Below are 14441 nucleotides of genomic sequence, written 5' to 3' on the forward strand. Positions count from 1 at the left end.
TACTACACCTCATGAGCGGTTCTTTGGATTCCAGCGTCGCTCATCTCATGGGACATCACTCCCGTCATGGCTAACTACTCCTGGACCTGTATTACTCCGAAGATACGTTCGGACGTCTAAAAATGACCCTCTTGTAGACGAGGTCGAACTAACCGATGCCAACCCCACCTATGCAAACATACGATATTCCGACGGCCGAGAATCTACCGTATCATTACGGGATCTGGCTCCCTGCCCACCAGGACCTAGTGGGACATCGGGTGATGGCATTTCACCAGGAAACTCTTGGGACCTATCGGGTACCCCTCTCCAGGATCCTGATCGGACACCAACTAGCTTGGTGCCGGTAGAACCCCGTGCTCAAGGTTGCGACCCTCCCAGTACCGCGCATGAAAGTACTGATCCGCCACAGACCAGCTCTGCACCTCCCTCTGAACAGAGGCAGTCCGACTTTGAACCTATTGGGGCTCGTACTCGAAGCCATGATCTCCCCGACCCTTCACAGGGCAATCCAGGCCACACAGACTCTGACCAATGGCCAACCGCATGTAAGCGGACCAGCGACCCTCTACGACGGGAATCCAAACGGGTGCGACTCTTCCTTGTTCGGCGGCTGCGGACCAAAAGGTAGACCACAGCCTCCTAATCCTGCAGGAGGGAAGAATGTGATAAAAATGATAACATCCGGGAAGTTATGTCATCACTTCCTGTGAACTATGAACTGTGTACATACCTCACTTCCTGTCATATGTCACTTCCTGTTGGACTGGTATAAATACTGGTCTGTTCAGTATTGTAAGAGGCTTCTACCAGAGGCATGGTAAAGACCTCTCTTGTGTATATAGTGTGTTTATAAGTTACTTAAAGCTTACTTTAAAGTTACTTGATGGTAAGTCTCCTTTTTCTTACATCAATGTATGTAGGTCTATACAAATATTTTAATGGGACTATTAAGGATGTGGAAGGTGCTTTGCTATTTACTATTATATTACTTTAACATCTGCTGGCCTCTCTCCCATCTTCTATCTTGAAAAATTCCTAAATATAAATGAAAGTGTTAAGTTCAAGGTACTGTGTCTCAGCACCAAATTCTACAATTTTCTGAGTATTCACTGAAGTGGTAGGATTGTTTTACTTTATGGCACAATATGAGCCCCCAAAAAGTCAAAGTACTCTTTTCAATTTTGCAGTTGATCAAATTTGACTTCTCAAATTGGGAAATATCAAACAGAAGTTGTGCGAAACAAAATCTATCGTTTGAAAAATATGTTGGACAATTCGAGTGATGGATGCCGAAAGAACACTCATCAATGACGGAAAAGCAGCTCTCAAATTGTCTGCTTCCTGTTCGGAAAAGATCATTATAAATCCCCCCTCGTGGTTAGTGAGATCAAACACATTGCTCCTGACACCAGCTACAGAAAGCATGCAGTGAACGCTGTACCTGTGCGGTGAATAGCCTCTGTTCATTGTTTGCCGCTTGCTCGCACTCCCTCAGTCCCTACTCGCGCCTCCGTGTCACGTGGCGCTGCAGTAGACTGACGTGTTGGAAAGAAAGTTGCGAAATTTCGGTTCACTTTAGTTGACGGGAAAGCGTGTGGAAGCCAGGTTGCCCCGGTGAGGGAAAGGTACTGTCAACTTTGCTCATCTTGGCGGTGAGTAATGTTTTAATAAACAACAGTGGTGGCGAGAGCTCCTGGCGATTAGAGGAGAATAACCGCGACAAATAGGATGGGAATTGGGAAAAAGATGTGTTTTGTTTGAAAAAGATCGGGAAGCAGTTTGGTTTCGTGATTTTGTTACAATTGTGTCTACTGGGGTATTGGCCAGTTTAGTAATTTCCAGAACGTTAGCAAACTGCTGGGAATAGTCAGGGTCACAGTCTTGGCATTAGTTTGTATTTACGCCAGGGATCTTGACAATGTTGCTGGTAACATCACCATTTTATTTAAAGTGGAACTGCATGTTATTAACGTTCAACTGTTTCTTTCAGCCACAGGAGCTGTGGTGTTTTTAAGTTCCTTATTCCCGTGAGATTTTTTTAAGATTAGGAAGTAAGGATTTGATTTCCCCCATTTCATGAGAGACTATCTTTGGGGTAATTTTCAATTTACCGCCGGAGCGTAAAACTGGCATTGCGGATTGGGCACCCGTTATAGAAGCCGCCAGATTTTCCTTTCCGTTGACTTAAACGGAAAGGAAACAGCATGGACGCAGAAATAGGATTGCTATTGCCTGTTTTTTGGGCGCAACAAATGCCCTTAGAGCTCCAAAATGGTGCGCACACTTGTGGGGTGAATTGCGCTGGACGCCATATTGGTGAGGGCGTTAGCGCAAGTGCGCTCCCTCCCATGTTGTGCCATTCTTCAGCTTCCTAGGTCAGATTCAGTTCCTGAACGACTTCCAGCACCTGCTCCAGCCACAATGCACCTTCCCTTTAAGAGGAGCAGTCTAGCTTTAAGCAGTGCAGGCTCGCTTTAAGAAGTGTTAGCCTCTCACAATTTTGATCCACCTTCTGATGTATACAGCCAATCAACAGTGTGGTGAGCACTGGCTGCACGCTGAAATCATTGAAATGAGCAGGCAGCATGAAGTTGGCGTGCTGCCTGCATTACATTGAACGGGCGCAGGTTAATCGCACATCGCGATCCCGGCACCCATTTTGGGGGGGCTGTCAAATTTAGCCCTCCGTGTGTTTTCTATAACAGGCGCCTGACCCGCAACTTCGATTTTACGCCCTGCGGTAAATTGAAAATTACCCTGTGTTGCCCTGGAAATATAAATACCCGACAGTTGGGAATGTGTAGCTGCTATGTTCTCAATCTGTTGAAGCAGTGACCTGGTATGGTATGTTATTATGCTTCAATTTGGCAGATTGGTAGTGATAAAATACTGTACTACAATTCTACATCATCATAAAGGTGTGAAACTAGATGAGCAGAAATATAGTGGAGTCAGTATCAGTTCAGCATTGGTGTTGAGTGACCATCTTCAGGAGATGGACTTTAGCTGCTCCAGCTGCCACACCAGCTGCAACATAACTGCAAATTTAAAAAGAGCTCAAGTGCTCTGCTGGATTCTAATATCTTTTTAAATGGACTGTATTGTGGTTTTGCCTGTTTTCTATGAGATTTTGCAGACGGTGGGATACTGGTGTAGAGCTCTGCTTTGGCTGACTGTAGAATGATGGAATTAATTTTTTTAAATCTTGGTGCTGCCTCCTTGCACTGGTCTAAGAGGGGCCCTTACTGTTGAATGATACCCACTGTATAACCGCAGCATGGCATGTATGTTGCATATAGTCTTTGATTAAAATTATTGAACTCAAATGAATTTATAATCACTGGTGTTTATTAAAATCTGCATGTGTGGGGACTTCTGATGCTGTGGAATAAATTGGCTCCAGTTTTGAGAAACTATTTTCTATAGGCAATTGATCTGTTACCACATGGGAAGATGCTCACATTGAAGCCAAATTCTTGTCCATTTGGCAAAAAAAATTCTTGTTGCCTTCCCTCAATTTCTTGCAATGCACTTCAAAGGTAGGGAAATATTATTATGATACTTAGTTGGTAATCTTATTTATGGCAGCATGCCTATCACAATCAAGACCATGCACAATATCAGACTCCTGCTAAAGCTCGGAATGCTTCTATTTTGTTCCAAAGAAGCTGGGGGAAAATACACATGAATCAGCTATTAAAATTAAACTTTTTTTGAAAGAGTTTTGATCATTAAGAGGAAACAAATATGGAATTTTTACTGCAGAATGCAAGGCCATTTCCTTCCTGATACTCCTCCAGCTTGCTGACTCTATACAACATTTAGCATTAAAACAGACTTAAGTGCAGTCACAGCATTGGGAATGTTATTGTAAAAGTAAATGGATTAATTAAAACAAAAGGATAGTCTCCTTGATGGTGACACCAATGAGCATTCCTCCAAAAATTGAATATGGTTATATTTATTAATTAAAAACATTATTGATGCTTTATACAATTGCTCTATTTGCCTTTCTAAAATATCAGTAAAACAAAACACATGTTTTAAAAGGGTGGTTTTCAAAATCTCTCCAAGTGGCCCAGTAGTTTAAGGTGGCACTGTCCAACTTGTGAACCAAATTGGCCTGCAACCTGATCTTATCAAATCAAATCAAATCAAATCAACTTTTATTGTCATTGTTAGTGCACAAGTGCAGTACAACGAAATGTAGGCTTGCGGCTCCCGAGAGTGTACAATTTGGATTAGGACACTTAAACATTTCAACATACATTTGTACATATATATTAGCATAAATATGACCATAATAAAGTGCATCGGCAGATGTGCAGGCTTTAGTGTTTATTTGTGGAGTTCAGTAGGATGACAGCCCTGGGAAAGAAGCTGTTCCTAAATCTGGTCGTACGGGTGCGAATGCATCTGTAGCGTCTTCCAGATGGTAGGAGGGCAAACAGACTGTGGCTGGGGTGGGTAGGGTCTTTGATGATGGACCGTGCCCTCCGTAGGCAGCGTTTCTGATATATATGTTCTATGGTCGGTAGCCGGGTGCCGGTAATGCGTTGGGCAGTTTTGACTACCCGCTGCAGGGCTTTCCGGTCATGGGAGCTACAGCTGCTGTACCATACCGTGATACAGTTTGTCAGGATGCTCTCTATAGTGCAGCGGTAGAAGTTAGAGAGGATCGGGGGTGACAGATTACATCCCTTCAGCCTCCTCAAGAAATATAGGCGCTGCTGGGCCTTCTTCACCAGAGAGGAGGTGTTGAGGGACCAGGAGAGGTCTTCCGTGATGTGGACTCCGAGGAACTTAAAGCTGGCCACCCTTTCCACCTCCGCCCCATTGATGTGGATGGGGGTGTGACTTCCGCCTTTGGACTTCCTGAAGTCCACGATTATTTCCTTTGTTTTCTTGGTGTTAAGGGCCAGGTTCTGTGGAGCCTGTGGAGCTCCAACTCTTGGTCAATCTCTCCAAAAGAAATATCTGATCTGTTGGTGGGTTTGTAGGAATTTAAAAAAAAACCTTTCAGGCAGTCTCCCGGCTTTGTCAGCAGGAGTGCACTCAATTAACAGGTAGCTCCTGCTTCCAGCAGCGTTGCTGTCCTCCTTCAGTTGGGACCTGGCTCGGGCATTCTCTATGCTGCCGGTTCAGACTTGAAGGAGGAGAGGAGCGTTGCCATAAACAGGAGCTGCCCGTCAATACAGTGCACTCCTGCTGACGAAGCTGGTAGGCAGCTTGAAAACTTAAATTTTTTTCCACAAGCCCATGTGTTGTTCAACTGTTTCTGCTAGTAGATTTTTCAGAGGTGAGTGCTTTTCTTGGGAGAGTGCTCACCTCACTTATGTGTGGTCTTTACTGAGATGGAAGGCAAAGAATCAGCTACAATGGAGCAGCTGACTGACCAGGATCACAAAGGCTGAGGCTGAGGTTGGCAATACTCCCACCCCTTATAGTTGGCTGCCAACCAAGAGACTGTTTGACCCCATGCCCAGCATATGGCAGTATCACTGACACTCCTTCCCACCAGACACCAGATGCAGTGGCAACTCCTAAGCTGCCCACCAACCTGGTCCTGATACTGTTGCTTCTAACTACTGCTCGAATCCCCTACCTGCTGCAGCTTTTAAAGTAATCCCATTGCTGTCACCTCTTGTCACCCATAGTTAGGGGCAAAGAGAGAGAGAGAGAAGTAAAAGCAGACATGTCATAAAGGGAAAGGGGGGGGTGAGTAAAAGAGGAGTAAGACAGTAGTGAAGGAAGAGAGAGGAGAGGCACAGGAATGAAGGAGGAGAGAGGCACAGACTCTGAAGAGAAGCTGGAGGGCACAATTTAGGGCATATTTACAGTATAACTTCAGCATTAGACAAAACAGCTTTCCTTTTACACCCACACTAAAATTATAGTGTAAATGTGCACTTCATCAGATGTAATCCACTCACTGGTTGCATCACAAGGATTTGGCACAATGTTCCAAAAGGTCAGGCCTTGTCATGTTTCTGGATTTTTTGGCCTTTTTTCCAGAGGATTTGGAAAAAGAATTAATGCTGGGCTTTTAAAAGAAATATGTATTCTCGTCAGTATAAAAAAAAACAGCACTTGGATGAAAAGTTAATATATTAAATAGAACGTATCTCTTAAAGTGATTTGGTAACTTTTCTGGATATTTGGAAAGACACTCCTCACCATTGTGTAGGAAAACTCTTTGATTACAGTGAGGGCAGTAGAAGAAGAACAGGCTTTTTGACACCGAGAGGCTTTTAAAACAGAACACAGACACCAAACAGGCAGGAAGACAGCAAAAGGCTGTGAAGGGCAGGAGACTGCAGGGAGAGGAGTTATACCGTGGGTTGTGGGACAGAATGCGGAGGAATTAACGGCCCAGAAATTCGGGTCGGGGGCTTCCCGCAGGTGCAAGCCCCCGACCTGCACTTACCTTGCGCGCCGGCTGTTGAGCTGTGGGCCCGCGTGGAATTCCGATCCGGGGCCTGGTCCAGCTGCCGGCTTCAGTGCTTGCGTATCCCAGGGGCGCAGTTAGTTCGATGCGTCCCCTGGGATCACGTGGGCCATGGACAGCCAATCGGAGCAGGGAATGCTCCATTCATAAGTCTGACAGGAAGTGCTATCAAGACTTATAAATACTGCGGCCCCAAAATAGCACTAAATCTTCAAATAATTTTTTTTTTTAATCACATTTTTTAAATAAACTATAAATTACATGAAATAACTATTTTAAACAATAATTAAAATTTTTGAAAAAAATAATTTTATTTTCTAACGGGGCTAAAAATAAACTTACCTTGCTTTAAAGTATTAAAAAATAATAAACCTGTGGAAAAAATGTTTTAATTTTAATTAATTCACCACTTACCTTGTAAAAAGCAGGCCTTACGCCTGCTTTTTACATTTCTAACTTCTGCAGGCTTACGTTCCCGGGAAAACCTGCATAAAAAAAACAAACCGAAGTTCAATGCGCACGCGCAGCCTCCCCCGCGCACGCGTTCAACCTCTGAACCTCTTCGTTCAGAGGAACGGAAGTGTCGGTTCCCCGCGCATGCGCAGTGCATGCAGGAAACCGGCACTTCCATTGGGCCTACGGGTGAGTACCCCGTGCGTACTCATCCGTGGAGACCCGAATTTCTGGGCCATCTTGTTTTAAGTCAAGTGGGATTTTTACCTAATTGAAGTAAGAAAATCTGATCACAACTGTTACTCTGTACATGTATCTTACTTTGGAATAAAGCAGCTTAATGATTCAAACCATGCCTTGCCTCATTTAGTGATAACTGGGTCTCCCTTTGGAGAGATCAAAGAAATACATGTGCAAAAGGCATAAATATCCAGTTCAGATCATAAGGGGTTTGTTACACCTCAGCTCCCACTATTGTCCAAGTAGATTTAGGCCAGTGTGAGTCAACTCCCATAAAAGTAAGATGACTGAACTGCTTACAGAGTATCTGATGCCACTGAACCCGAGAAGGTATCTATGGTAACAGCTATAGAGACCAGAAGGACCCATGTTTGATTCCAGTGTGTGTAGATTAACTAATCTCAGCCGGGGACGCAATAGGGATGCTGGAATCAATTTCAGTGCCTGTGGACTAGGGAAGGGCAAAATCAGCCAGCGTGCCTGTTGACTATCTGGTGAAACCTACCATGTAAATATAAACGTTGGGTAAGAACAGCATTCAGGTGCTCCATGGTCGAATAACCTGCTGACATTGTTGCATAGCTTGCGTGGCCACTTGGGTGAGCCATTGGGAGGCTGCCGAGGTTTGTTAAACTATCTTAGCATGAGTTAGTTCCATCAGAAAAGGAAAAGGGGGTGCAGGCAGGAAAGCTGTATTCTTAATTGATAAAGAATTTTACTGTCTTATTTTTAAAGCACATTCTTTTCCTATTTATCATGACTTTAGTTTATGATTGTCACATCGTGTTTAGAGATGAGACATAATTCCATATGTGCGAAACATCATTGTTTTGAGGATGCTGTTTATGTGTCTGTGCTAACAGATGCAAATCTGCACTGAAGACACCTCTGTCCCAAGCTCTGCTTCAGAGTTCCTACCTTCTGGCACTCCCGTAAGTGATGTGATGTGATGCTGCATGCTGTGGGTATTACTACTTACAAGACTTGGAATCCCACTCCCCATGTTCATCAACCACTTACAGCAAGAGCAGGAAGCACTGGTTTGGGAGTTGAGAGAGCCAAGAGCACCACTTTGGGGGAGAAATGATGCTGGAAGCATGCTTTTTTGGTGGGGCAGAAGATTACTGTTGGAGGGTTGGAGGAGAGAAGGAAAGCAAGGGACGTGCTTGGGGGAGAAATTGGAAACCAAACTTTGGAAGGAGAGATAGAGAAGAAGCTGGGAGCATAGCTTTTTGGAGGACTAGAAGGGAGAAGTTGGGAGCAGTGTTTTTATGGAGGGGGAGAAGCTGGGTGCGGCTCTTTTGGGGTATATAAAGAGAAGGAAGAAGCTGGGATTGGCACATTGCAGGGTAGGAGAAGCAGATTTCACTTTTTGAGGGAGGGAAGGAAATGGCACCAGTGTTAACAGGAGGAAAGAGGAAGGACGAAGTGTTCAGCATGAGCTGGGAGTGGAAGAAAAGTGTTAACTTGATCGGAGGGTTGGTTGGAGAGGAAGAAGAGTGTTGACTTGAATAGAGGAAGGGGTACGAATGTCAGCATGAACTGCAAAGGTTGGTTGGAGGTACTGTGTCAACATGAAATGATTGGGGAGTTGGATGGGGTTCAGTGCTTCTGAGAACTGGGTCTGGAAGGGGCAGTGGGCTTCTGTAAACTGGTGGGACTGGGAGTTTGGAGGGAGCAAAGTGATTGTTAAGGTAGCATTTTTGTAAGCTGGGCCTTTTTTGGTCTCCTGAAAATCCAAATGTCACATTGTTTTCCCATTTTTTTTCAATCGTGAAATAGAAATGTTGTAGGAGCCTACGTACTCCTAGCAAAAAATACTGAACTCGGAGAGGTTCAACAGAAAAGGTTTAATTGTTGAGACTGCATGTTGAACACAAAATGGCGTCAGAGCCTACACCAAGTCCGACTGCCTTTCATCAGTCCACAGCTTCGACTGCTCCTCCCCCGCTCTGGGCTTAACTATGTTGCAGATCGAGTTTCTTAAAGGTGTGATCCTTCTTAAAGGCATGACGCCTGATTTATAGTCTACGGACCGAAAAGCGGATTGTGTCCTTTCTGTGATCGGTACGCCACACAGCTCCCCCCAGAATCCGCGAGTAGGGAGTGTACGAACCGGCGTGGCGGTTTGATGGAACGGCTCTTGGCGGTTGGTGTCGGGAGCGGGGCGGTCGGACGCGTCGGGCTCCTAGGCGGTCTGCCCCGCGGTGGGGGTTGGCCCACTTGAATGGGTTCGTCGGGCTCTAGGTGCGCCAGCTTGAGCCGGTCGACCGACACCTTGTGAGTTCTGCCGCCCACTTCGAGGAGGAAGAACTTGTTCCCCGTCTGGAGTACCTTGTAGGGTCCATCGTATGGGGGCCATAGAGGTCCTCGGTGGGCGGCATGGCGCACGAAAACAAATTTGGCCATGTGCAGGCTAGGTGGTACGCGGGTTGCTGGTTCGCCGTGCCGGCCGGTGGGTACCGGAGCGAACTGTTGTGCTCGGTTGGTGAAAGCGCGGCGTTGCTGGTCAGCCGACCAGGGGGTCGTGGCGGTGGGCAGGAACTCTCCGGGTATGCGCAGCGGCTGGCCGTACACGAGTTCCGCCGCCGAGGCTTGCAGGTCTTCCTTGACCGCGGAGCGTAGGCCAAGTAGCACCCACGGGAGGCGGTCGATCCAAGCCTCGTCCTCGAGGCTGGCGCAGAGGGACGCCTTCATGGACCTGTGGAATCGCTCGCACAGTCCGTTGGCTTGGGGGTGGTAAGCCGTGGTGCGGTGAACGGCCACCCCGAGGTTTCGGGCGATGGCGGCCCACAGATCAGAGGTGAACTGCGGGCCTCTATCCGATGTCATGTCGGAGGGGACGCCGAACCGAGCGACCCAGGTACCGATGAACGCCCTCGCGATGTCGGCGGTGGTGGTGGACGTCAGTGGAATGGCCTCAGGCCAGCGGGTGGTACGGTCCACGATTGTCAGCAGGTGCGTGTGACCTTGTGATGGCGACAGGTAGCCGACGAGGTCGATGTGGACGTGGTCAAACCTTCTTTCTGGCACGGTGAACTCCTCGAGTGGGGCTTTGACGTGCTGGTGGATTTTGGCAAGCTATGCAGGATCTGGACCAGACGCGCACATCTTTGTGCAGGCCGCGCCAGGCAAATCGGTTGGCCACCAGTCTAATGGATGCGCGGGTGCCGGGGTGTGAGAGGCCGTGGACGATGTCGAACACCCGTTTTCGGCAGGACGCCGGGACTACGGGGCGGGGTTGCGCCAAGGAGGTGTCGCATTTGACTGTGACGGCGGACGGGCCGCAGGCGACGTCGGTCAGTCGCAGCCCTGGGCGCGGAGAGCAGATCGGGGTCGGTGCGTTGCTCCGCTGCCAGTTGAGCATAGTCCACTGCCAGGTGGGCGCCATGGACGGCGGGGCGGGATAGGCAGTCGGCCACCACGTTGTCTTGACCGGAGATGCGCCGGATGTCCGTGGTGAATTCGGACACCGCGGCGAGCTGGCGTTGATACCTGGCTGACCACGGGTCCGCAGATTTCGCCATCGCGAATGTCTGGGGTTTGTGGTCGACAAACGCGGTGAAGGGGCGGCCCTCCAGAAGAAATCTAAAATGGCGGACTGCCAGGTACAGTGCGAGGAGCTCGCGGTCAAAGGCACTGTATTTGGCCTCCGGGGGGCGCAGTTGGCGGCTGAAAAAGGCCAGCGGTTGCCAGGCCCCATCGACCCACTGTTCGTACACGGCGCCGACCGCATGGTCGGAGGCGTCCGTGGTGAGGGCCACCCTGGCGTTGGGCTGTGGGTGAGTGAGCATGGTGGCGTCGGCGAGCGCCTTTTTGGTCGAGTCGAAAGCGGTCAACATGTCCGCCGACCACTCGATCGCCATTCTGTCTTTCTTACCGCGGAGGGCTTCGTATAGGGGCCGCATGAGGGAGGCCGCTCCGGGAATGAAGCGGTTGTAAAAGTTGATCATGCCCAAGAACTCCTGGAGGCCTTTGGTGGTAGGCCGGGGGAACTGCTGGACGGCTTGCACCTTGGCGGGCAGGGGAATGGCTCCGTCCTGCGTGATGTGGTGGCCGAGGAATTCGATCCTGCTGAGGCCGAATTGGCACTTGGCCGGGCTGATGATGAGCCCGTGCTCACTGAGCCGCTGGAACAGGGTGCGGAGGTGCTCGATGTGTTCCTGCTTTGAGGAACTAGCTACCAGGATGTCACCCAGGTAGACAAAGAGGAACTTCAGGTCCCAGAGGACCGAGTCCATGAGCCGCTGGAAGGCCTGGGCCGCGTTTTTGAGGCCGAAGGGCATTCGGAGGAACTCGAATAGCCCAAAAGGGGTGATTATGGCCGTCTTGGGAACGTCCGTGGGGTGGACTGGCACCTGATGGTAACCGCGCACCAGGTCGACTTTGGAGAAGACTGAGCGGCCGGCCTGTCTAGCCGAGAAGTCTTGAATGTGCGGTATGGGGTACCGATCCGGCGTGGTGGCGCCGGTAGTCCCCGCAGGGGCGCCATCCCCCGTCGGGTTTGGTGATGATGTGGAGTGGGGAGGCCCAGGGGCTGTTGGAGCGGCAGATGATGCCGAGCTGTTCCATTGTGGCGAACTCGGCCCGCGCGATCTCCAGCTTGGCCGGGTCCAGCCTGCGGGCGTGGGCATACACCGGTGGGCCTGTGGTGGGGATGAAGTGTTCTACCCCATGCTTAGCAACTTTCGCGGAGAAGGTCGGGTTGGTGAGGGCTGGGAACTCAGCCAGGAGTGCTGAGTAGTCGTCCGTTGAGCGGGCGCGGCACTGCCACGCCATTTCGGCGGGTTGGGGGGGGGGGGGCCATGGTGCCCGGGATAGGTGACGTGGTGTTCATGTCCACGAGGCGGCGCCGAGGCATGTCGACCAACAGGCCGTGGGCGCACAGGAAATCCGCACCGAGGAGCAGGGAGAACACCTTGGCGGTGATAAACTCCCAGTGGTAGCGGCGGCCTGCGAGGTTGATGGTGACGGTGCGGGTGCCGTACGTCCGGATGTCGGTGCCGTTGGCGGCAGCCAGTGCAGGGCCGCAGCCACCTCGCTGGATCTCGAGGGCGGACGCGGGGATGATGCTGCGCGCCCGTGTCGCATAGGAAACGGCGTCCGGAGGCGCTGTCCGTAACGTACAGCAGCGCGCCTGTTTGCCCCACGGCCATCGTGTAGGCCGATGTGGGGGCGGTTGGAAACGTGCAGGGATGGCTGCAGCGGCATGCCCGTGCGCCGAACCGGGTATGGAAGTAGCAGTAGCCCTGGGTCGGAGGGCTTGGGGGACGTGGGGGCCTGGGGGGCCTCGTGGCCGAGCTGTGTGGCCGCGCGATAGAGGGTGGAGCGCGCGCCGACGCTGCGGAGGCCAGGTCGGGGGTGACGGCGTGGTTGGAGCCGGCGGACAGGAGCTTATCGGCTTCGTCGGCCAGGGCCTCGAGGTCCATGAGGCTGGACGCCACGATCGCCGGGCGGATGCTGGGAGGTAGTTGGCGGATAAAGACCATGCGGAAGAGGGAGCTGGGCGGTTTCTCGTCGGTCAGAGCAAGCATGTGTGAGAGCAAGTCTGACGGCGTGGAGTCACCGAGGCCCGGGAGGTCGAGGAGGTGGCAGTTGCGCAAAAATTGGGAGGCTGTGAATTTTTTAAGGAGCGCGGCCTTGAGATGTGCGTACTTGCCTTCCTCCGAAGGGTTTTGTAGTGTTGTCCAGACTTTCGTGATTGTGGAGCTGCCCAGGGAGGTGAGGAGGTAGTCGTACATCGTTGCGTCGGCGGTGATGCCGCGGAGTCGGAATTGCGATTCGGCTTGAAGGAACCAGGCGGTGGCTAGGTTCTCCCAGAACTCCGGCAGCTTCACTGAAACTGCGTTTGTGTCAGCTATGGTTATGCTTAGGAGTCGTCCTGAGCGTCGGGGTCACCAATGTAGGAGTCTACGTACTCCTAGCAAAAAATACTGAACTCGGAGAGGTTCAACAGAATAGGTTTAATTGTTGAGACTGCATGTTGAACACAAAATGGCGTCAGAGCCTACACCAAGTCCGACTGCCTTTCATCAGTCCACAGCTTCGACTGCTCCTCCCCCGCTCTGGGCTTAACTATGTTGCAGATCGAGTTTCTTAAAGGTGTGATCCTTCTTAAAGGCATGACGCCTGATTTATAGTCTACGGACCGAAAAGCGGATTGTGTCCTTTCTGTGATCGGTACGCCACAATGTATTTTTAATGACTTCTGGACTCTTGTGCATTCCCCACTCCCTTTGCCCCACCATTCACAGCCGTGCCTTCAGCTGTCTAGGCCCTAAGCTGTGGAATTCCCTCCTGTCTCTCCACCTCTTTCTCCTCAAAACTTACCTCTTTAACCATGCTTTTAGTCACCTATCTAACATATCCTTCTTTGGCTTCTTCAATTTTTGTCGTCTTATGCTCCTGTGAAGTGCCTTGGGATGCTTTCCCACATTAAAAAGGCCATATAAATGCAAGTTGTTGTTTCTGAGTCTGCAGCTTTTGAAGATGTAGGTCAACTTTTGCTAGTTTTCCAGATTGGCATTTATGTGATGCTCTTATCCTCCCCCCCCCCCATCTCTTCATGATTTGCTAACTGTTTGACATAATCATGGAACAAACAGATTTCTTTGGAATTGATTCTATCCACTCAGGCTTTTTCACAATCTCAACTGTGAACCAATGGTAAGGGATTTGGAAAATTATTCAGTTGTCACTCTCCCCCACCCTTTCCCTATATGTTGACGTTTGATTAAGCCAGTCACTTGAAGTCTGCTCCATTGTAATTAAACATTATGGTTTTCTTATCCTTTCCTATACTTCTATCCAACAGACAGTGGCTACTGCAGTGACAAATGTTGTTTCTGATGACTTGTTTCTATCAATGGTTGACTGTGTTTCTGGTTTGTCATATTAAATTGGGTCTGTTGGTAGGGTTTCCCTGATGTGGTACTTGTCACTTCCCCAAACTCCTGTCATTGATTTCATTTCCCCTTCTAGAGTCGCTAGATTCTGATGCTACGTGTTTATATTTTCTGTCTTGGGTGTAGGGTTGTGTTCCAAAACCCTTCCTGTTACACTCAACTTGCCATTGGAAAATAGCTTTCTATCCTTCCCACTGACTAAAGATATTTTTGTTTGGGTGCCAATTGTGAAGACCCTTGTAAGCACCAGATAACACAGCCTTCAACTTCTTTTGGGCAATGCACCAAACACGACAGGGTAGAATTTTCACGGAGTTCTGATCTCCCACCATAAACCCTGGAGAAATGGCGGAAGCAGGCATTTCTCCAGGGTTGCTGTTGATCTCCCATCA

The 14441-nt window shown here is 49.5% G+C and overlaps 1 protein-coding gene across 2 annotated transcripts in view; it reads left to right on the plus strand.

Moving 5' to 3' along the window:
• Positions 1–479: 479 nt before the first annotated feature.
• Positions 480–14441, plus strand: part of LOC147111752 (interleukin-1 receptor type 1-like) — a 70841-nt gene continuing 56879 nt past the window's right edge. Inside the window, exon 1 of one of the 2 annotated variants that reach the window (XM_085998956.1) lies at positions 480–889. The gene's annotated coding sequence lies outside the window, so the exon portion shown is untranslated. Of the gene's footprint in view, positions 890–1436; positions 1656–14441 lie in introns of those variants that run through there. The other variant, XM_085998955.1, reaches the window with a different exon arrangement.

This window comes from Somniosus microcephalus, chromosome 10 (assembly GCF_052327205.1).
Source record: "Somniosus microcephalus isolate GS21.2 chromosome 10, FLI_Smic_1.0, whole genome shotgun sequence".
Classification (NCBI taxonomy): Eukaryota; Metazoa; Chordata; class Chondrichthyes; order Squaliformes; family Somniosidae; genus Somniosus; species Somniosus microcephalus.